The 23,219-nt window shown below is 34.9% G+C and overlaps 1 long non-coding RNA gene and 1 pseudogene across 1 annotated transcript; one reads left to right on the top strand and one right to left on the bottom strand.

The window, feature by feature from the left end:
* The first annotated feature begins 9,286 nt into the window (after positions 1-9,286).
* On the top strand, positions 9,287-14,215 carry LOC132282712 (uncharacterized). Its single transcript, XR_009471830.1, has 2 exons — positions 9,287-9,738; positions 12,340-14,215. It is a non-coding gene; the product is annotated as an uncharacterized LOC132282712 (long non-coding RNA).
* Positions 14,216-15,248: 1,033 nt separating this feature from the next.
* Positions 15,249-20,961, bottom strand: LOC132281689 (pleiotropic drug resistance protein 1-like; annotated as a pseudogene).
* Positions 20,962-23,219: the final 2,258 nt, after the last annotated feature.

Raw genomic sequence — 23,219 nt, 5'->3', positions numbered from 1 at the left:
ATAATTCACAAACTGACCGAAGTGAGATATATATATGGTGAGTTTTGTAATATTGACAAAATATTACAAATATTACACCAATTATTCAGACCTTTATCTGATCAAATATTTGTCATTCCACTAATTATTGTTATTATTATTTTCTTTCTTTCAACTATAATCAAATCCATGGAAATGTATACTTGATCACTTTGATAAGCAGGAATTTGAGAATCCTTTGATCCTTTGAGTGATTATTCTGGTAGAAATATTAACTCCTCCTTTTTATCGTTGACAAAGAAAGTATCGTCTTTACATCCTCACACATGCATGCATAGAAACAACAATTATACACATTCACACAATATTTTAAATGCTTCACCAAACTTTAGGACTACATCCCTGAAGAGAGATATTTTATTATTATATGCAATAGGAATTATATATAACACATACTTGTTTTGAACCATTAAAATTGGAATTCTCACCTCAATTATTTTTAGGGTAAAGTGGAAAAATAATTGTGCTATATATAGAATGTACAAATATCTTGGCATTTTTTATATATAAAAAAAGAGTTTACATTTTTTAAATCGATCAAATAAGGACATTTTCACAATTTGAAGGCTAAACTATCTAAAATGCCCTAAGAACAAAAAAAAAAAAAAAATTGAGAGAGAGGAAGGATATTATTAAGGGTATTTTATGATTTTTATAAAAAAAAATTGATCGATGATCAACAAATATTATAGAACAATTTGAACATATTTTTAAATGTCAGATATTTAGATGCACAACGCACAACTAGTTGCGAATTACAAATTTACAAGTAGGAAAGGTTGGAAAGTTGAAACATGAAAGGGTTAATTTATTCTTTTAGCAATAAGCAATCATACAATCAAGCATATAATTAAGTTCATGTATATGTTGGTTGTATCAGTCATACAACGTTATTTATTTATTTATTTTTAAAAACTCAAGTAAATTGATTAATATTAATACTAATTACATAGGTCTTCAGCTTGGGCTGAAGAGACAGGTCCAGTGGCCCAATGTGTTGTCATACATGGGAACCATAGCCCAACCAAACAATACACAAAAAGAGAGGAGCTAATATATTGTCTGTGCAACTGGAATGCCCTGTTTGGCATCCCTGATCTTAGCATCTGTCCATTCATTTACCACACTTGGTGCAGGACGGTGAGGCTGAGACTCCCAAGCTTGATTAATCCAGCGGAGGAGGAGGGCAAGAGTTTGGCATACCACGTTATTGATATCTCCACTCAATAAAAATGCATCATTTAATAAAATTTGACTCGCTTACTTAGAAAAAAAAAAAGCTCTAAACAAGTTAATATGATGCAATTTTATTAGGCAAACATTCTGATAACGTGGTATGCCTGGCACAGAGGGACGAACGTAGTACCAAGGACCCAGTAATACTGTAGTAGGGACATCTGCGCACTGGACCCTTGGTTATTTACTTTACTATACTCCCCACTAAAGCAGCAGCAGTAGCACTCTTTACTCACCAAGGCCCTTGGTTATTTATATTACTACATTACTTCCTATAATTTTTGTTAAATTTTTAAAATGCCCCACTCTATATTCTTGCTTCAATTAATTTTTTAATCCAAAAGATAATAAAGTAATTCCTTTCCCAATCTCTATCTCCATATCACTCACAGTAATTCCCACTCCATCCCCCTCCTGGACCTCCCCCCTCTTTGTTGTTTTTCTAAATGTAATAAATCAAAATATTTATCAATTTTTGCCTCAAATCTGAATTAATTTTTTAATCCAAGAGTCATGTTGCGGCTGTTGTGAATTGCAAGAAATGAGATCTTAAAACAATGTGAAACTGTTTAATTTTGACATAAAATTACACTTGAGGATGAAGGATATTCAGTGACTTATAATTTTCACTTAACAAAAGGAAGGAGAATATAGAGAACTTCTGACAACTTGAATGGTGAAACAAAGGGTCTAATTCCATATTTGAATTCTGAAATTAGAGTTCAGTGCGGCCAGGGTGCAACTTGGGCTGGCTCAATCCAGCCCAGCCCCAATGCAACTTCAACCCGAAATTGAGTTGGGTTGGGTCAAACCGAATTGTACCCAACATGAGTTGGGTTATAACCCGGACCAAATATGTTCGGTCAGGTCGGGTCGGGTTCACGGGTTAATTATATATATATATATATATATATATATATATATATATATATATATATATATTTGATTATATTTGATTATATTTTTAGTAACTAAACCAAAAAACAAAATACAAAATCTACAAGAATCAGAAGTTCAATTCCCATATATTTTAGATTTTCAGTTTATCCATCCGTCTGCAAGAATCAAAAGTTCAAAACGGGCATAGCATTTCAGATTGTTCAAAAAATCAAAACCCATATCTTTCAGTTTCAAAACTGAAGTACATATCTAAATGGTCATTCATCTCCAAATAAACGAAGCATAGAAGGAAATTAGTTTCAACACAGCTGAGATTAAGAATAAAAGTATTACCAAAGGACTAATGATATTATAGACTAAATAGAGTGCACTTGGATTCTAATAAAATTATGAACAAATCCAAACATAACCAAGCAACATGTTATGGTAACTATGCCAAAAAGAGATTTTTCACACCCAAAAAAATTTAAAATCCAACTGGACCAAACAATTCAGTATTCCCATTTCTTCATCTCCATACCATCCGAAGGGCTTCCTTTAACCTTTGAACCCACTTCTTTCCAGTTAGTTGACAACACTGTTCCATTTGACTCAATCTGTAGGGTAGCACCCACAAAATAAATAATATTACTACTTGGGATGGAACATCAAAATCAGCAGTATATATATAATACCAAAGTATGAAAAATTCCAGAAGACTTCAAAGTACTAATAAACAAGCGATACCAAAGTATGGAAAATGTAGATAACTTGATATAATTACATGCTATTTAACTTGAATACAAAATAAAAAAATGCCTGTAGTTGAACTCAAAAGAGCATTTTCATCACAAACACAAATTCAAAACTGTAAGAGCATTTTCATCATGAAAAAAAATTCAAAATTGTAAAGGAACTACATAGTCTCACATTGCCATTAAAGTTCTAGGAGATGCAGATGAGTTAATATTAAAGTTCTTGTTTTATGTGTGTGTTGTTCCTGAGAAAAGAAAAGAGAAGGTGTCAATTATAATTATATGCAGCTTTGTCTTTCATCAAACATTTGATCAACGTTATTTTCAACCCTCACTTGTCCTTCAAGCACTTTCAGTTGAACCAAATTATTCTAGTAATAAAAGTCTAAGTTATAAGTTAAACCAATTGTGGCCTCAATAGTAACCTCAATCCACCTAAACAATTAAGAACAGTTCCAACAATTTATATCAAGCTCAAAATCAGTAGTCTTACAAAAGATTTTCTCATGCAACATCAAAATCAGCAACGTAGATGTCCTGGAAAAATTTGTTCAAAGCTGCATTTCCATGTAACTTTTCTTTTTTCAATTGCCAACTATTCACGGAATGGCTAACTTTCAAAATCATCAGCAATTCCTACAAAATGCAAATTAAAAATATAAATAATACAGTCTACTGAACAGTCTAAACAATTTCTGTTTATACTTATTATTAAAGTGGCCACATAAATAAAGGGGCCACATAAATTATTTATACTTATTTATTAGACTGTTTATACTAAAATCGAGCCCAGTAAGCTTACTCAAGTGTACAATGGATAAGCTTACTTGAGTGTCTAATATAAATAAATATAGACAGTCTAAACAGAAAGGGGACAAATTAAGTATTCAATACCTTATTCGACAACCTCATGAGCCTCCAACGTCTCTTCAATCCCAACTGGATTAGGTGAAACTCTTAGCCAATCTTGAGCACAAATCAAACTTTCTACAATTTTCGGAGCTAAAGAACTTCGAAATCTGTCAAGCAATCTACCTCCCGTACTAAAAGCAGATTCAGAAGCAACTGTTCAAGTGCCTTTTGAAAATCAATGGCGATTTCAACATTAGATATGTTGAGTTTCATCTAGTAGGAACATCCAAACATAAAGACTTTAAACTCCAAATTCTTTCCTCCTCAACACATTTTTAAAAAGTTTACAATCTTGAAGGAGAACTCCTTACATATTTCACAAACTCACGAATACGAAGGATGAACTTTTTTACCTCATTTATTCCATCATTCACAATAAGGTTCAAAATATGTGCAAAACACCTCACGTGAAAATAATTCCTCATTCAGCAACAATTCATTTCTTTTGTTTAACTTCTGTGCCAACTTTGCTGCCGCCGTGTCATTTGAACTTGCATTATCTACGGTGATGGTGCGCACATTTTCAAGAACCCAACTTAATAAACATATATCCACGGCTTGTGCAATAGCCTCACTGCGATATGGAGTTGGAAGCACACAAGAATTTATAATTTTCTTGTGTAACTTCCAATCTCTATCAATAAAATGAGCCGTAAGGCATATGTACCCAAGGTTTTGAATAGAAGTCCATAAATCGATAGTGAGACACATACGTGAAGCAGAAAGTTCAAAAAGTGTCTTCAACTTATTTCTTTCACTTAAATATAATTCAATACAATCCTTCGTAACTGTGGTTCGTGAAATCATATGGAATCTTGGTTCTGCATAACTTATAAACCTTTTAAAACCCTCATTTTCGACAAAACTAAATGGCAATCCATCAACAATAATCATCCTAGCAAGCTCTTTTCGAAGAACATCTTGGTCAAATGTCCAATTGGGATCCTAGTTTTGGGTTAATGCTGAGAATTTTCCAACTTTATCCTTATTATAAAGATAATCAGGATACCTATTAAGATGCCTACTAATGGTAGTAGTACCATAACTACTCGGACAATTATATGGTTTGTGACAATAATTACATGTGACTGTCATGTATGATCCGTCCACCAACATTTCTCTTGTAACATGGTCCTAAACAAAAGATGTAGTCTTATAGGGTTTTTTTTTTTTTTTTCCTTTTTTTACGATTTACCTCAAAACAAGTTGAAGAGTTTGAAGTTGGTTGGGTTTCATATCCAGTTTCTTCCATGTCTGACATCTTCAAGAAATGTTTGTTGCAAAAATATAAAAATATATAAAGTATCTAACAATTACAAACCTGAATAATAAATATATTACACAAAATAAAAAAGAAAAAATGAAGAGAATAGTTTACTAAATATACATATCTACACCTTCTAATATGTATATTTGTGTGTATATATATATATATATATATATATATATATATATATATTTGGATATATTAAGACATTTGATACGAGATAGTTTACTAATTACAAACGAAGTGGTGTATTTGTTTTGTACAATTTAATCAAGCAGCAACAAACAACAATATGTAAAATTGTGCACGAAGTTGAAGCACCAGGGGAAAAATGAATCTACATGTCCTTCCACTTCCACTGCTGTTGAGTCAACCAAACCATAGTAGGCTATCAATATCATATTGAAAAATCATATTTATTGAAAATCGGTGTCAACATGAGGTAAAATAATACTGAAGTTTAGATTTCCAAAATATATATACATTATCAACCATGGAATGCCCTCGTGCAAGTGTATCACAAATACAAAGTCATTGATGCAATATGCATACATACTTGAAAATGATAAATTTTCGTAATAAGAAGTTTATACGGATATATACACAAATATTTCATATTAGAGTGTCAACAAAGACAACAAATTCTTATTCCTCATTACTTAGACAAACACCACCCTAAATCAAAATAGGTCAAAAGAAAAAGGAAGAAAAAATCAATACATAATTCGATCAAACAATAAAGATCAAATGCAAATTAAAGTAAAAGAATTAAAATTCAGAACAAAACAATGTTAAAGAGCAGATAGGCATCACACATAGTGACACACACACATAAAACCCTAGTATTGGTATAAAAGAAAAGGCCCAAATCAAACGATCCACATAAATTGAACAACATATATCTGTGAAATGATAATTGTATTGAGAATCGAAGACCCAGATATGGAAAGAGTGTGAATTTAAAGAAAACCTGTTCTTTGGTGGCAAGAGCGGTGTTTCAACTTTCGCGGGAGTCGCCGAGAGATGTGAGATAGAGGGAGTCGCTGAGAGATGTGAGATAGAGGGAGTCGCCGGTAGGTTGCAAGCTTTGCTGCTCGTTTCGACGATACAAAGAAAGAAGAGAAGGATAAAGAGAGAGAAAGTTAGGGTTTGTGACTTTGTGTTTATCGTGGATTATTATTATTTTTTTTTTATGAAATGTTTAATTTGGGTTTTCGGGTTGGGGTCGGGTTGAACCGAGTCCAACTGAATAAGGATGGGTTTTGAAAAAATCCAACCCGGCTTAAACCCGAATTGTGAATTTATATGTTTAGATTTTAAAATTTATGGGCTGGACTCGGGTTGGGCTGGGTTAGCCCGCCCAAGTTGCACCCCTAGTACAGGCCATAAGATATATCATTATGCTTGGAAATTAGGGTAGAGTGTTAGATGAAGACAATAGAAAGAAATCATTAGGTTGTTTGGTCCTGTTTTACGAAAACAAATTTATTTTAAATAATTAAAAAATATATTATTTCTGTCTCAAAATATATATCCTTTTTTGAAAATTTAACTTTTTTAGAGTATGAGTTTTAGTATTTTATTTATTGGATTGTTTGTTGCCTAGGAGTGGTATTTCAATCAAGAAGTTGTTTAGGCTAGATGTGAAATTGGCACCACATTGGTAAATCCAAACATAACTATTAAAGTTTACTTGTGGGAGTGTTAACGCTTTATGAGGATAACTTGGGCCAGATATGAGATTGGCTCCATATCGGTAAACTCTCACACTGAATAGAAGGTTGGCGGTTTGCTGTAATATGCTCAGGTGACATACCGCAATGATATGAAGTAAGACAGATAGTGAGGTGTGTGTTTAGACTACATGTAGTTTGCACATGTAATGAAATACAGTAAAAATCACTATATTTGCTTGAATCTTAGATGGAATCGGTTTTGAGACTATGGAACTGTTTAGACTAATATATTACTTGTCTATGTATTTATGATCCACTATTGAGGAATTTATGGAGGAGAGTGTTCTAAAGTTTCAATTCATTAATTTTGATAATTGTGTTTTCTAAATAAAAAAATGAGTGACCACTTAACTTTTATAAAGTGTGTTACAATCCATAATGTCATTTTATAAAACTTAGAGTGCATGGATCAAGTGGGAGATTGTTGAAAATTATATATATATAATAAAAATTATTTTATGATCTTATGCACTACGTTTTCTAAAGTATGATTATTGATACTTGATGGATTGGGTTGTACTTTCCAATTTGGTTTTTATAGTATGGCCTTTATACCGTTGGACTGTGGTTTTCTAACTTACTTGGTGTGATTTAATTCTAACTACTAATATCTAAGTTTTCATGATAGGAAGGGAGACTTAGATATGCTTGTTTGTAGCCGTCTCTCGTTGTTATTATATATAAGGGTTTTAAAACTCTTATTTAGACATATCGTATCGACAACTCTCAGAAGGGGATAAAACGTTTTAATTTTTCAGATCTCTCAAAGGGCACTAAAGAATTCTCAAAGGTATCTAAAATTTAATCTTCTAATCAGGTATGATATCAAATCTTCTCTTTAATTCATGATTAATTTTGATTTCTACATGTTATTTATTATTTAAACCCAACATCTGTTTCTGTATGTAATTTCTCAGAGTTGGAATTAGTCCGCCCACAATTGAAATCAGATTTGAGCATCTAAGGGCCTGTTTGGTTTGTGTAGTGTTAGTGGTGTGTGGTGTTCCCTACAGTGCTATAGTAGCCCATTTCAGAACACATGTTGTTTGGCCCGCCTTGTTGTGTTCTCAACAGTAATGGAACACTTGCTCCACAAACCCAAATTTTGGCCCAAAAGCTAGAACAATAATTTGTTGTTCTATGTTGTTCTAGCCCATCTTTTTTATTGTAGCGGAGGTCAGAGGAAAATTTTTATTAGGGCAAATCATTTCAGCCTCCCAATCGCCTTCGTCTTTATTCTCGTTCTCAACTCTAGAACTTGCTCCCTCTCTCTCTCTGTAACTGTAAACACAAAATCTACAAGGATCAGAAGTTCAAAACGGGCCCTAAGCAATTCTCCATCTTTCCCTCTGCAACTGCAAACTTGTATGAGTTTTGTTTTAATTTTTTTTAGGGCAAATCATTTCAGCCTCCCAAACGCCTCCATCTTTATTCTCGATCTCTCTATGCAATTGCAAACTTGTATGGGTTTTGTTTTAATTTTTTTTAGGGCAAATCATTTCAGCCTCCCAGATGCCTCCATCTCTATTCTCGATCTCTCTCTACAACTGCAAACTTGTATGGGTTTTGTTTTAATTTTTTTTAGGGCAAATAATTTCAGCCTTCCAAACGCCTCCATCTCTATTATCGATCTCTCTCTGCAACTGCAATAGTGGGTTTTATTTTAATTTTTTTTAGGGCAAATAATTTCAGCCTTCCAAACGCCTCCATCCCTATTCTCGATCTCTCTCTCTGCAAATGCAATAGTGGGTTTTGTTTTAATTTTTTTTAGGGCAAATAATTTTAGCCTTCCAAACGCTTCCATCTCTATTCTCTCTCTCTCTCTCCCTCTCCAAGCGCAAACATGGATGGGTTTTGTTTTAATTTTTTTTAGGGCAAATCATTTCAACCTCCCAAACGCCTCCATCTCTATTCTCGTTCTCAACTCTGCAAATCCAATTTTAGGGCAAATCATTTCAGCCTCCCAATTGCCCTAGTCTCTCTCTCTCTGCAACTGCAAGTCTGGGTGAATGGGTTTTGTTTTAATTTTTTTTTTCTAATAAATCAACTAATCAAGCTCTGTAATTCTTGTTTTGCAAACTAATCAAGTGAAGTAATTAATTTATTTTAATCATTAAAAAAAATAATAATAATTTCTATTCCAAAATTCTCAGAGCAAATTTTCGTCGCCAAACATGTTTTGTTCTCCTTTCAGAACACTACACCACACAACACTTATTCTGTTCTAGGTTAGAGCATTACACTACACCACACAACACTTTCCAAACAGGCCCTAAATGTTGACGCAGAAGCTTATGTAGGAAGCAGAGCTTTGCCATCTGTCATCAACTTTTCTGTTAATACAGTGGAGGTAACATATGGAAATTTGGTTCACTAGCTCTTATTTTACAGATTTTGCCCAAGTGTTTCTTCATTCTAATTTATCCTCTGTTCAAGAGGGTTTATTGAACTGTCTCCATATACTTCCAAGTAGAAAGAAGCATATGACTATTCTACATGATGTTAGTGGAACCATCGAGCCTTGCAAGGTGTGTCAGGGGAAGCCGGTCGCCTTGGGCCTCAGATTTTAGAGGGCCTCAGATTGTGAGGCCCATAGGGGATGGAGAAAGGTCAAAAGAAAAAAGAAAAAAGAAAAAAGAAAAATAAGTTAGGGTAAGTTTCAGACGACACAATCTGCCACGAAGTAGAAAGAAGCATATGCTAGTGGAATCATCAAGCCTTGCAGGTGAGTCTGTGCTAGGGCCGGCCCTGGCCCAAGGCGACAGCGTAGCCCTGGGCCTCAAATTTTGAGGCCCATAGGGGATTAAAAAAATAAAAAATAAAAAATAAAAAAAAGTTAGGGCAAGTTTCAGACGACACAATCTGCTTCGACACTCCGCAGGGCTCGGCCTCCGCTATCGCCTAAGGTCACAAGGTATGTTCATCCTCTCTCTCTCTTGTGACAGTCTCTTCTTCGATCTTTTATATATGTTTCTTTCTTTCGTTCATCTCATCATTTGATTTGTTCTAACTTTGGTTAGTTCGATTCGGGCCTTTACCTTTGTTCCAATAGTGAAAAGTAGCTAGGGTTTTAATTACCGCAAAAAAGAAAAGTAGCTAGGGTTTTGTGTGTGTCACTGTGTGTGATGGCTATCAAAAGCTGAATGAATATATTATGGTTCTCTTAGTATTTTAATAAATGTGTGCCTTTCTGCATGTGTCTTTCATGGCGATCGAGACCATAATCTATGGCAGGTACTTTTTTGTTTTTTCCTCTCCCTAAGTCCACTCCAATCTCACAACAGCAGCAACCATACCCCTTTTCCTCATAATTTTTTGCATTTTCACATTCAATCCCACGAAAATTAAGGATCCCTTCTAGTGGGTTGAGGTAATAATTAACTTTTTCGATCTCTAAATTATGCTCATACTTAAAAGTGCAAAATTAAGGGTTTTTTATTTTTATTTTATTTTTATATGAAGAGACATACCACCATTATTGATGTTATTTGAAGTTGGCTCAGCTAGAATTTCAGTTAATAATACTGTCAAAGCACTTGCCATCAGAATGTACAGACACTTGGAAATCAAGAGCAGGCTTTAACAAAACAAAAGTTAATGGTTGTTAATGGTTTTTTCTATTAATTTGCACAGGTCTTCTGTAGCAATGATCAATCAATCACTACATTGGCTCCCAAAAACAAACACACACAAAGTGTAGTGTAGTTAATATAAAGAGTGAAAGACAAAACTATATATGATAGTGGATGCCACATGTAACCTAAAAGTCCCACTACTTCTTCAGTACTACAAGTTCAGCCTCCTATATATATATATATATATATAGTCACCTCATCTCCACATATTTTTGTCATCTGTTATCATCAAATTTTAGTAGCTATATAAACAATGACTGTAAAAGAAGCTGCAGTTTTCTGTTCTCTTCATTTTTTATTTTGTGCTTGTGAAAATTTCGCACTCTTTAATTGATAAATGTATTGTTATTAGTTAGCTGTCTTATGCACACTGCACATGCGCAAAATTATTTATTGGTGCTGATAAAAATTTATAGTTATTAGTTAGTTGTTTTAAGAACACTGCACAGACGCACAATTAATTATTGGTGGTGATTTATACTTATTAGTTAGTTTTGTGCACAATTATTTGTTGGTGGTGATAAATTTATAGTTATTTGTTAGTTGTCTTATGCACAATGCACAGGGGCACAATTATATTAGCTATAGAATTTGAAAACATCGTGTTAAAATTTCACACTCTTGTAATTCTTTTTTGCGCGTGTGAAATTCAAGGGCCTCACATTTGAAAGTTCGCCTAGGGCCTCTCAAAATATTTGGAATCTTAGGGCTGTCCCTGTCACTCTGTACTCCTCGTCCGATTCATGAATCAAATTCTGATTAGTTCAATTCTCTTCCCATTTTCAAATTCTGATCACTCTGTTGTTAGCTTTAGCCGGAAAGCTTGATCCAGTCATATATTATTACAGTTGACATCAAAGAAAGATTAGAAGCAGTATTGGCAGGGCCGGCCCTAACCCAAGGCAACCAAGGCGGTCGCCAAGGGCCTCAGAATTTAAGGGGCCTCAAAATTTATAGGCCATGAATGATGGGCCACCAAAAAAAAAAACTGTAACCAAATGTAGCAAATTATTTAAGGGGCCTCAAAATTTATAGCCCTAATGGGCCACAAAAAAAAAAAATTGTAACCAAATACAACAAATCATTTAACGGGCCTAAAATTTTTTTTTAAGGCAAATGCAACAAATCATTTGAACAGACTCAACTCTTAAGCTTACCCCCTCTCTCTCTGTTCTACAAGACTGCAACTGCAACAATCAAAAGTTTTTTTTCCTCAAAAATCAAAAGTTCAAAACCCAGAAAACTGAAAACATCACATCATCATCACCTTCACTCTTCTGTTCCTCTCTCTCTCTCAGTTCCAGACTTCCAGTTCGGGTTCGTAACTCGCAATAGTTGAAAGGGTTGTTCAAGTTCAACACTTCGACTTGTTCAGCCGCTTTAGCGTTATCTCTAACTCGTTCCGAGTCGGCTCAAACGCAGACCGCATCGCAGCTGCATCATCATCGTCTTATTCTTTTGTGTGAACTCACTGAACACTGTAAGTTTTCTACTTTTAAGACAAGTACAATACTCTAATTCAAGTGGTTCTTAAACCAAAAAATTATTTTAATGGATTGCAGTTAATATTAGTTTAGTTTAAATTGTTTAATGGTTCAAAATCTATATCAATATATTTAACTTTTTAAATCATGATACATATTGAAATAATTATGATGGTCCACTGAAGTTGTATAGGTATGGGACGGGAATGTAAAAAAAATGTTACTCTCAGATTAATTAATATTGAAGAACTTTGGCAGAACGTTCCAAACAATAAAATAAAAAAAGAATGGAAAGAGAATGATGCCACCTCAAATTATTATTTCATAAAATAGAATGCATAAAGTTGGAAGTTCTTATGGAATTATTGTTTGACAGATGAATTTGTTGTAATACAGGAGTTTAACTAGCAATCCTTCACTTGAAGACATATCTTTTAGACATCTCATGAGGTATCTTTGTTTTTCTGTAAATCATATTATTGCATATTGAGCCATTGAGGTAATCTATATTTTCTTTCAGCAAAACATTTTTTTTTAAAGTTTAGTTTTATGTTGATTGTGTTTCCTGTTATTTAGATTTATAAGATTTCAAGATTTATGACAATTATGTCTACAAGAAAATTTGAATCTGGGTATGAAAAAAAAGAAAAAAGAAAAAAAAGAATTGATTCAATCTCAAAAAGACGCTATTCATAAGTTTTTTAGGAACAAAGCACAAACTGAGAGTTTAGTTGAAGATTTGGTGAATGAAGAACATAGGAATGAAGAAAATCTTAATGAACATGGAGATTCAATGAATAGAAATGATGAGAGTTTAGTTGAAGATTTGGTGAATGAAGAATATAGAAATGAAGAAAATCTTAATGAACATGGAGATTCAATGAATAGGAATGAGAATCAACATTAGCACTTTAATTGATAATTTTGCAGCTCAAAATGCAAGACAATCACATTTACTTTAGGCTCCGTTCGGTATGACGGAAGAAAATTGGATGGAAGGGAGAGAAGAAGGGAATGATGAGACATCCCTAGGGAAGAGATTATGAACTTCCTTCATTTTGTTTGGTTGGATGGAAGAGACGAGAAGAACCTACCAAATTCCTTTGTTTGTTACGAGAGAAGGAAAGAGAGAATTTAAAATTATTTTTACCATTATACCCTTCTATATAATATCTACAAAAAAAGTTAAAAAACAAAAAAAAAAAAAAAAAAAAAACTTAAACAAGTACATACCATATAACTATATTATAACATGTCAGTATTTTCCAAACTCCATATCTCGACCAAATAAGGGTTACAGAGGTCAGGCTCAAGGCAAGCGTGGGGTACAAAAGTTTGAGTTCTTTGTGTAGATGTTAGGTAATTGTGTTACAAATTAATGATAGATTGTCACTGTGAGGCAATAGCAGAAGATATCTAATTTTTTATATATAAAAAATATACCAAAATAAATATTGGCAGACGGAAAAATGCTAGTTTATGTGAAATTATTGGTAAATTTTCAAATTATTATTCCAACTGGAAGATCAAAAGTCAATGATTTATTGCTCTTTGAGGGTTTCATTCTTTTTATTTCATCAATTGAAAAGTTGTTTGTTCTCTTGATGGGTTTAACAAGACAATTAGTTACACGACAAGTTCTATCCTCCCTCGATCGTTTACTTAACTTGTATGCAAAAGTATAGAGTTTTCGATTCCTTCATTGGTGCGATTCTGGATGATTGAGGGTGAAAACTTAGTATATCAGTAGCACAGAAAGTTAAACATGATCATCAATAACTTTGTAGAGTTGTTAGAGCAACCCACTCTGTACAACCAATCGCCTATATATATTATAACACATGAAGCAAATTTGCTTGTAAATACAGTCGATCTATGTATATGTACAGATCGAGAAAGAGCAAGAGAGAGTTTCTTATGAGAGATCGCCGGAGTTTGATCGAGTTCAACGTGAAAGTGAGTTCTTCTTGATAGGGTTTTGCGTGAGACGAGATGCGTAGGGTTTATTTTTTAATATTTGGGAAGGATAATCTTGTAATATAGTATTTTAATAATAGCTCTGCTTGTTTTCTCTCGTGTCTTCCGCCCAAATTTGGGCGGATGAAAATTTGTAAAGAAGGAGGGGGATAAGCCATCCCTCCTATTGTCCTCTCTCTCCGTGTCTTCTTCCTACCGAACGAAGGAATTTTGTTCCTTCCCTCCTATTTTCCTTCCTTCCTACCGAACAGAGCATTAATGAAAATTTCGCTTTTATAAATTTTTTTTTTTTTTTTCGCGTGTGAAACTTATGTATAGAGGGCCTCACATTAAAGTTTGCCTATGGCCTCTCAAGATTTTTTCAATCTCAGGGCCGGCCTGAGTATTGGGCATGTAAAGATAGCCTTACAGTTTTGTTACAATTCACAAATTTGCTGAGGCGTTCCAGTCATTCCATGTTGGACAGAAACTAGGAGACGAGCTTGCAACCCCATTTGACAAGACCAAAAGTCACCTAGCTACTTTGTCAACCAAAAAGTATAGTGTTAGCAAGAGAGAGCTCCTGAAAGCGTGCACCTCTAGAGAATTTTTGCTGATGAAGAGAGATTCATTTGTCTACATCTTCAAGCTCGCACAAGTATGCCTTCCTTCGTATGTCTATATAAATATTCTTATTTTGGTCTTAGTGTCATTATTAACAATAAATTGCTCTCTTTCTTATATCTTACTGTAATGGCATTGATTACAATGACCCTCTTCCTAAGAACTGAGATGCACCGATATTCAGAAACTGATGGAAGGAAATATACTGGTGCTTTGTTTTTCACTCTGATTATTAACATGTTTAATGGATTACCTGAGATTTCCTTGACAATTGCAAAGCTTCTAGTCTTTTAAAAGCAAAAAGCTTTTTGTTTTATCCCCCCTGGGCATATGCACTTCCCAGATGGATCCTGAGGATCCCATTACATTATTAGAGGTTATCGGGTATCCCTCACTTACTGCTCAAAGACTTGTTCAGCTTAGTTCCCCATATCTGCTGCAGATGATAACTAGTCAAATGTTCTCTGCAGATTTTTTAGACAGTACTTGCTCATCTTACTTGTCAACCAGATGTCTTCTGCATTGTTCCGATTTATAGGGGCAATGGGCAGGAACATGATTATTGCAAATTCATTCAGATCATTGGGTGGCTTTATCCTATCATGAGGTGGAAAACATGAGTCAATCTTGAGAAACAATTCTTCTCATACTTTTAAGACTTCATATAATATATATATATATATATATGCAACAGAGGATATAAAGAAATGCTGGATTTGGGGTTACTAGATGTCACCATTGATAAATGGGCAGACTGCAATTGCAGTAAATGAATTCCTTGGGCAGACTGGAATAGATACATGATTCCAACTATTCCCAAGGAATTCATTTACTGCAATTGCATTCTGCCCATACATCAATGGTGACATCCAGTAACCCCAAATCCACCATTTCTTTATATCCTTTGATGCATAAAAAAAAATGTATTATATGAAGTCTTAAAAGTATGAGAAGAATTGTTTCTCAAGATTGATTCATGTTTTCCACCTCGCGATAGGATAAAGCCACCCAATGTGAAAAGTGTGAGCAATGCAAATGATCCAAATGTATTTGCAATAATCATGTTCCTGCCCATTGCCCCTATAAATCGGAACAATGCCGAAGCCATCTGGTTGACAAGTAAGATGAGCAAGTACTGTCTCAAAAATCTGCAGAGAACATTTGACTAGTTATCATCTGGAGCAGAGGGAAATATGGGGAACTAAGCTGAACAAGTCTTTGAGAGATTCATTTTTCTTTAATTCTTACCTTCCAACGTTTGGATCGAATCCAATAACATAGTAAGTGAGGGATACCCAAATGGCAACCTCTAATAATGTAATGGGGATCCATCTGGAAGTGCCTATGCCCATAGGGGATAAAACAAAAAGTCTCTTTGCTTGTAAAAGACTGGAAGCTTTGCAATTGTCAAGAAAATCTCGGGTAATCCATTAAACATGTTAATAATCAGAGTGAAAAACAAAGCACCAGTATATTTCCTTCCATTAGTTTCTGAATTTCGGTGCATCTCAGTTCTTAGGAAGAGGGTCATTGTAATCAATGCCATTACAGTAAGCTATAAGAAAGAGAATAAAAGGGATCGTTAATAATGACACTAAGACCAAAAGCAGAATATTTATATATATAGATATATGAAGGAAGGCATACTTGTGCGAGATTGAAGATGTAGACAAATGAATGTCTCTTCACCAGCAAAAATTCTCTAGAGGTTCAAGCTTTCAAGAGCTCTCTCTTGCTAACACCATACTTTCTGGTTGACAAAGCAGCTGGGTGTCTTTTGGTCTTGTCAAATGGGGTTGCAAGCTCGTCTCCTAGTTTCTGTCCAACATGGAATGGCTTGAACACCTCAGCAAATTCTTTTACTATAAGGCTCATCTTTACATGCCCAATACTGCTTCTGATCTTTCTTTGATGTCACCTGTAGTAATATATATAGTTAGTTTTTACTTTTTATATGCTCTGCATCTTATTAAAGGAAAATGGGATTGTAAGGACCTACTCTTCGTGGGACTATAAATCCTGTGAATATGTTCCATAATCCATAAAATGCAGAAGCAACAATGGAAGCAATATGATGGTTCGGAGTCACAGCCACAGTCATCATGCCATAAAATGAGAAGTACATGAAGAACAAGTACCAAAAGAATTTGGCAACACTCCATTCAAATCCGATCATTGCATAAACTATAACACCATATACTGTAGGTTGTGCAAAAGTATATGGAAGCTCAATGGCAACCTGCAAAGGAGGAAGAAATTTCATTAAGGGACATGACCAAATAAGATCTACATCATTTACATGAATTGTGAAGTTTGTAGTGAATGAATACTAGATACCTGACCAAGGCATATGGCAAAGTTGAGTACATTCCAGCAGCTCTTTCTCTGTAAAAGACTGTTCGTTCAACAGCCACCACCGGCTGCACCGATGAGGCATTTCCTAAGAAGAGAACAACAGCATACATAGAACCCATAGCATTATAAAGATCTTGTTACCTTGTCCTGCAATATACATCAAGATTAGATTGAAATGGAAATTGGGAATACAATAGTTTGAACTTTTTAACTGCTTTGATTCTATTTTTATAACTCACCTTTTGGAACCAAGGCACCAAAACATTGTCCCAAACATCAATGCTATGAAGGTTGTGAAAAAAAATCTCACTGCAGTATATGGTGGATTACGCCAATATGACCAATGTTGCTTCCATAGGCAAGCCATGCATTGGGTGAAGAATGACTGAATATTGAGTAGAGGGAAATAAAGGTCCTTTGAACCAGGACTAGGTGTGCCCAATTCTTTGATTAAAGCTTTGTTTCACCAAAATAATATCACAAAATTTAGATGTGCAACTGGGAAAGGGTATTCAAATATTTATCAGATTTCTAATGCTTGTAAGGATAACTTCTCAATCTCATTATGTGCTTTATATTTAAACCAACCTATATAATTCTGAACTCCTATAAACTTCAGTGAAATCGACCCCCAAAGCTGTTTCCTGCGCTGAAGTAGTAACTTCCAACATCCAAGTTGCTGGATTGTAGCCATCTTTAATTTGACTTATTCCTTCAATTGCCTTGTAAAAAAAGCAAGTGATGTGCTAGTGAGTAAATTTTGAGCAATTAAAGCTAGAAGTATATTGTCATTAGTCGTAGTTTCATTTATATTTCATTTCATCTCACCTCAAAATAATTGATTAAATGACAAGAATGGCGACCCAGTGACCCAACATATATCTCTTGTCCTCCTCGCTTCATTAGGAAAAGCTGCAAGTCAATTTTTTATATGTCAATACATATATGATAGAATGAAATCATATACAATGCTAATTCTTATTATAGATTAACAGTTTCTTACCTCATCAAAAGCTTCAAATATGTCAATGCTTGGTTGATGGATGGTACATACAACAGTTCTTCTTGTGTCTGCAGTATTCCTAACCTTTCTCATCACAATTGCAGCAGCTCTTGCATCTAGCCCTGAAGTTGGTTCATCCATAAAAATCATGGAGGGATTTGCCTCCAGCTCAACAGCAATGGTTAGTCTCTTTCGCTGCTCAGTTGAAAGGCCATTCACACCCGACAACCCAACTAGTGCTTCCTTTAATGGGGTCAGCTCCACGAGTTCCATGACCTTCTCAATGAACATCTGCCAAAATGAGTGAGAGTTAATAGTCAAATGCAATATTAGTGCGTTTTTTTTTTTTTTTTCCACCCATCCTTCAGCCCTAGAAGTTTCGTATAGTGATTAGTTGGTGGTTTTAGGAGAAAAATAAATAATTGAATCTAGAGACTTCTGCTACTCTGTTTCCACTCACATATGGAACCGCTCATTGAGCAAATCCAGTAAAACTCATCTAGAGCCAGTTTTGGACAATTTATGTTTTCATTTAGCTTATAATTCCGGTTTTTTTTTTTTTTTTTTTTTTTTTTACATAATAATAATAATAATAAATAAAATATCATAGCAAATGAGTAGCTTTAGCAGCACCATGTGAGGCAATGTGAAGATATCTTCTCAGTTCAACAACAAAATAGTAGATTAAGGCAAAATGCTCAATTATGCTAAGTGATGCCCATGAACTCCTTAAGCATGGCTACCTTAGCAGTCAAACCAAGAAGACACGAAGTTCAAATCTGATCAAATTTGGACCAGCTGAAATTGCACAAAGTAGGTTCAACTTTCCTGTTGAATTCAAGATAAACTCCAGTACGACCAGAGCACAACCAAGTCAAGTTCAATAACCCTATTCTCTGTCTCTTTTGCTTACTTTCAACTCCTACAAAAAATGCTTCAGAAATACTAACCTTGCGGGTTTCAGAATTGACTTCTGGCGGTAATCGTAGCCGAGCTGAGTAGAGCAAGGACTCATAGACAGTAACATGAGGGGAATGGATATTATTTTGCTCACAGTACCCAGGAATTCAAGCAAATGTTTCTTGCTTCCTTGGATACCCAGAAATTGTAATGTTATCCTCAATACATCCACTAGTTTTCCTACCAGCGAGCACATCCATCAGAGTTGTTTTACTGACACCACTAACACCCATTAGAGCTGTAAGAACCCCTGGCCTGAAAGCTCCACTAACTCCCTTCAGAAGCACCAATCTATCTTCAAGGACACCCTGATCTTTCATTTCCTACAAGTCATATTTATACAATCACTCCTTGCTTTTAGACTCTGTTACCTTAAAATAAGTAATTCTCTGCCTTAAAACACACAAACACATCGATTGTGCAAGCTTTTAGTTACCTGTGGCATGTCAACAGAGTATTTAATTTCATCAAAGGTGATAGTATGCGGTTCAAATGGAAGAATCATTCCTCTTTTCCTATTCGGATTGGTGTCAACAATGTCGTTTGTCCTCAACGATGAGGATCCTGCTGTGATACTTCTCCTCCTAATTTGATCTCCTCTCTCTGCATGAAAAAATAATACTAGTTAGCATATATAAAGTAACACATGATCGTTATATAGGAACTCCATCACCTTTGGTGCAGTTCCGCCATGAGAACTGTTTCCTCGGGATGATGACTGGATGGAAATGATGGCTTGTACAAAAAGAGTAACACTAACACTGATGGGCGTGTGAATGGGGGGTTCCAATTCCAAGTCCAAATATATCTCGATAGAAGATTTCATGTTTTGGTTCCAAAAGATTTTTAGAAATGATTTATAATTACATGTTTTAGCACCAAATTTATGTTTTGGAGATTTGCCTTGATAAAATATTGATAGGAGTGATTTATGAGATTGTTTTTAGGAATTCATATATTTTTCATATCATTATCTTGTTTTCACTTGAGAAGACTTGAGAATAAAATAAATGTGATGGAGCCCTTTCGATGACTTTGTGTGCTGTGGATGTAGGCCAAATGGCCGAACCAGGTATATGCTTGTATTGTTTCATTCTTAATTTCCTCTTCAATCTTTTATTTTTATCAACGCTACCACCCTTCTTTATTTTTGCCCAACCCTTTCTAGCTCTCTATACACTCTTTACTTATTTGTTTTTTTTTTAAGTTTTGCATAAAAATTTTGGTCATGTAATCCATATTTTTGGCACTGTTGCTTTATATGTAGTTTGCTTGCTCACAATTTATTTATGTATAATCATATATAACTTAGATTTGTTAAATCACTTTATGAAGAGTTAAACTAATTTTGATCTATGTAGCTAAAACTTTATTTATATATGCAACTCAGTTTTGTCAAATCAGTTTAGTTGAAGGACAGTTTTGGTTGGAGAGTTAGATTTTTTGGCCAAAGTGGAGATTTGGCAACATTGGTGGCTCAAAAATCAGCTCATTTCTGTTGGTGAGCAACGGCTATTTACATGCTTCAGCCTACACCTCTCTCTCCTGCACCTTATTGTGCAAATTTTGGCAGCCACATTTCAAATATCCAAGTGTGGCTGAGAAGCCACAAACTTTGACATAGACAAAATTCCTAATCTTAAAAACTGTTCTCTTCGTGGGTTTTCTAAGACACCAAACAAATAGTGACAGGCCATTAAAGGGGTGTGTTTCTCACCTCTTGTTGTTGCAGAGCATAGGGAGTGAAAGTGAATGGAGGGCCATTGGTGTATGGACTGATACTGTGGTCTCTACAGAGCTTGGCGTAGGCTTTTGGGTAGCCAAGGCCTTCTTCAATTGCCATCTCTTCGTCGGTGAATACCAGATCGAACGCCATTATCGTCGGGGAATCTTCTTCTCTTCTCCTGTAGAGAGAAACAAATGGATAAAACAGCATTGAGCTGAGAGGCTGGTGTATTGATGGAGAAGAAAGTAACCGTCGACTCGTTTGAAAATTTGTATTACACGGTGGCAATTGGGGGAGGTGTAACGGCTTCATATGTGGGTGGACCCACAACAATAAACGTATAAAAAACCCACCTCACAAGAGGCTCTCTCTCGGTTCCAATTTCATTTACCATTTTCCTGAAAGACCAAAGTTGGCCTTCGGATTACAAGTAATTCACAAACTACCTTTTAATGGAGATAATTTTGCTGATCCTGAGGCTGACATGGTCCTTTTTTTTAAAACAAATTGGGTTGGGAGACTAGTTGTGATCAAACCTTATAATTTTTAAGGGGGGTAAAAAAAAAAAATTGTAAGTTTTAAAAGATAAGTGAAATAGTTCTTGAGAATAGATCACAAGTGTATAAGAAAGCAAATGGCATTTAACAGACAGGTGATAACGCAAACATATTCCGGATAAAACAAACATATTTCCAAACTTGGTTCAAATTGCATTTCAGAATTCAAGTTAAGCTTATAAGTGATATTAATGCTAAAGAACATGAATCACATCCCAATCATGCATTTTAAACTCCAAATGTTGATAACATACTCTCAAACTTAGTCAAAAGTCAATTCCATGAAGACAGGCTCGAAGGAAGTACAAAAATTCTAAAAAAACTGTCAATGTGACATAAGTATGTGTAAAATGACGTATATACAAACAACAAGTTGCAACTATTCCAAATTGCACACAATTATTCAAAGAGGGACACAATTGACAAGTTTCAAGTTCATTAAGCAACATGTAGGGTTGCAACTTGGGCGGACTAATCCAGTCCAGTCCAACCCTAACCTTAACCCAGAAATTTTAAAATTGGGGCTTAAAATTCACAAATCGGGTTCATGTTCGGGTTGGATTTTATTAAAATCTAGACATATTTGGGTTAGGATTGGGCTTAACCCGAACCCAACCCAAAACCCAAAATAAATAATAATAATAATTATAATTATTATTATTATTATTATTATTTTCTCTTATCTCTTCTTTCTCTTTTTCCCTGTCGTCGTCACCGTCCCTCGCCCTTAGCCGCTGATCGACCACCGCCGCTGCCGTCGTCCATCCACCTTTGCCGCCACCGCCGTCACTTCCAAAAATAAAATATAAAAAAAAAACAATACATACAAGTTAGCAGTTGTAGAGAGGTGGGGGGACAGCGGCTGAAGCTTGCGAACGGCGAACCCGAACTAGAACAGCGGGCGATGGAAACTGAAAGATATGGGTTTTGACTTTTGAACAATCTGAAATCATATGCCGATATGGGCTTTGATATAGGTAATAGGTTTTGAACTTTTGATTCTTGCATAAGATAGATTAACTGAAATATATGGGTTTTGAACTTTTGATTCTAGTAGATTTTGTAGTTTGCAGTTGCCGGGGGGGGGGGATGTAGGCTGAAATGATTTGCCCTAAAAATATATATATATATATTTTAATAATAATATAATCAGATATATATATATATTATATAATATATATATATTTTCGAGGGAAAAAAATATATATATATATATAAAAACTCAACTCGTCAACCCGATCCAACCCAACCCAACCCACCTAAAAATATTCGGTCCGGGTTATGACTACAACCCATGTTGGGTGCAATTCAGGTTGGCCCAACCCAACCCGATTCGGGTTGAGGTTGGGTTGGTCAGTCCAACTTGTAGCTCTAATTGTAACGTTACCTATTACAGAGGTAGAGTATGTGATAATAACGAACGCCAACAAGAAAATGATTTGGTTATAAGGCTTGTTGATAGAGTTGGGATTCGAACACGTGAATAATGTTTCGCACAGTGATAGTCAGAGTGCTATACATTTGGCAAAGAATTCAACATTTCATTTAAGAACCAAGCATATAGGACTTTGGTATCATTTCAATCAGATTTTTGTTAGAAAATGGGGTGTTTATACTTGAGAAAATACTCAACACCAAGAATCCGACAGACATGTTGACCAAGACAGACCATGAAAAAACTGAAGCTGTGCATATCCGGCAGACATGTTGACCTGTGGAAGTACCTGCTAGATCATCTGCATACAGGTTAAAATTGGACAGTCGAGCGGCACAACTTGTAGCATATTTTAGGTTCAATTTTTTATTTTTTATTTTTTTAAGCAAGTATTGTAGGTTCAATTAAAGCATCAACCAGAGCGCTAATAATAATATCCCATCAAATATATCGGAAGCATTTTGCACCAATAAAAATATACCCGACAACAAGATAAACAAATGAAGAATCATATTTTGATGTTGGATTCTTTTGCGTTAAAGAGAGACTAAGTTGATGATGTTTTAGGAGCTATATTTGATTGGTGGAGGAGCATCAAAGTGTTTTTTTGCACCGTCTAGTTGGTAAATAAGCTTGAGGGAAGCATTTGGAAAATTTCAA

This window comes from Cornus florida, unplaced genomic scaffold (genome assembly GCF_030987335.1).
Source record: "Cornus florida cultivar Cherokee Brave unplaced genomic scaffold, ASM3098733v1 CherokeeBrave_3.0.0_Hap2_Chr11, whole genome shotgun sequence".
NCBI lineage: Eukaryota > Viridiplantae > Streptophyta > Magnoliopsida > Cornales > Cornaceae > Cornus > Cornus florida.
Note: the sequence above shows the minus strand (reverse complement) of the source record. Positions and strands in the feature narration are given on the sequence as shown.